Here is a 1,752-nt window from a genome sequence, read left to right as displayed (position 1 = left end):
CCTGGAGCTCACTCTGTAGATCAGGCTGACCTCGAATTCAGAAATCTGCCTGCCTCTGCCTCCCAAGTGCTGGGATTAAAGGCTCACACCACCACCGCCTGGCTGAATTTTGTTTTCTGAGTCCCAATTTCTTTATTTCTTGGCTTACTCACTGTTGTGATGGCTGTTAGATTTCAGCAGCTTCCTGACTGAGAGGGTTGAGAAGATAAATTTCTTGAGATTTTGTATTTCTGAAAAATGTCTTCACTCCATACCTTTAGTAACTCAGCTGTTGCTATTGGAGATTCTGAAGTCTTTATAATTATCCTGTACATGACCTATTTTTCTTTTTCTTCCTGTAAGCTTATATAATACCTTTTAAAAAACCTTTGTAGATATAATAGATAATTTTGAAATTTCAGTGACTTAACAGATGAAATGTTTGTTTTTTTCTTTATTTTACCACCGTGTGTGTGTGTGTGTGTGTGTGTGTGTGTGTGTGTGTGTGTGTGTGTGTGTATGGATTTTTCTTAATGTAGAATCCAAGATATTTCAGTCTATGGCTTCTTGTTTCCCTAGACCCTCTAATATCTACTTATTCAGCTAAGGATGGAGAAAGAGAACAAGGTTTATAATTCAAATATTTTTAAGAATAGGTTTGGAAATTACGTGGATTACTTCTGTTCCCATTCTTTTGGCCGTTCCCATTCTCTTAGTCTCATTGTCGTAATTGCTCTGCATTTGAAAGGAGCTATGAAATATAGTCTAATCGTGCTTAGGAAGGGGGTACACTGAGAGTCAGCAGGCCCTGCTCTCTGTCCTGACAGTTCATAGTGCTGCGCCTTGCAGTGGGTCACTCTGTCTCCATTGTGCCCCGTGCCCAGCCTTTTCATGTAGCTCAGGTCCTTTGGGTGTGGTAAGTTTTGCTTGCCATTCTTCTACAGAAGTTTCTATTATTTAGATAGTGGATTTGTGGAATTTTCTAAAATTTTCTCCCCTATTTTCGTGTTTTCTATTTTCCTCCAGTTTTTCTTCTGACTCTTTATTGAGGAAACCTCATTTTTGCTCAGCATCAGTCTTGTTATGTCTTTGCTTTTAGAATGGTCAGATCTTCCATCTTGATGGGTAAGGCCTAACATCTAACATTTCAGAAGCAAAGGGGAGAGGAGTGTTAGTTATCACTGTGCTCTATGTTTAGATTCACTGAAGACTTTTTTGTTTTGTTTTGTTTTTGAGACAGGGTTCCTCGGTATAGACCAGGCTGGCAGAAATCCGCCTGCCTCTGCCTCCCAAGTGCTGGGATTACAGGCGCGTGCCACCACCGCCTGGCCCCACTGAAGGCCTTTTAAAAGACAATTCTTGTTTTCATCACACAGGCTCGTACTTCAGTATATTCAGAGAACAGCTTCTCCCTGCATCAGGGTTAGGGAGGGCCAGCCTCTGCTATCTTGAAAAGAGAAGGAAAGTTCTAATTAAATTCAGTTTTAAAAGAGGACAAAACATTGACTCTCCTTTGAAATCTAGGTACAAGTATTTCTTAATCCAATTGACTGGTAGGGGATCTTGTATTTCACAGTAAAAGAAGGGCCAATATTTTAATTAAGTCTTAAATTCAACATTAGTTACCGGCATCTTGTACTCTGATCAATAGCTGCAGTTTGAAGTGCCCCATAATCATGGTCTTTCATGTAGAATAGCATCTAAAGGAACAGTCCTGGTGTTGATTATAGGTGCTAAATATACGTGAAAAGAACTACCCGTGGAACAGTCCTG

The 1,752-nt window shown here is 40.1% G+C and overlaps 1 protein-coding gene across 1 annotated transcript in view; it reads left to right on the top strand.

The window, feature by feature from the left end:
• Nucleotides 1–1,752, top strand: part of CUNH11orf80 (chromosome unknown C11orf80 homolog) — a 78,841-nt gene that overhangs the window by 5,397 nt on the left and 71,692 nt on the right.

Source organism: Mastomys coucha, unplaced genomic scaffold (assembly GCF_008632895.1).
Source record: "Mastomys coucha isolate ucsf_1 unplaced genomic scaffold, UCSF_Mcou_1 pScaffold21, whole genome shotgun sequence".
In the NCBI taxonomy this organism is placed as follows: Eukaryota; Metazoa; Chordata; class Mammalia; order Rodentia; family Muridae; genus Mastomys; species Mastomys coucha.
Note: the sequence above shows the minus strand (reverse complement) of the source record. Positions and strands in the feature narration are given on the sequence as shown.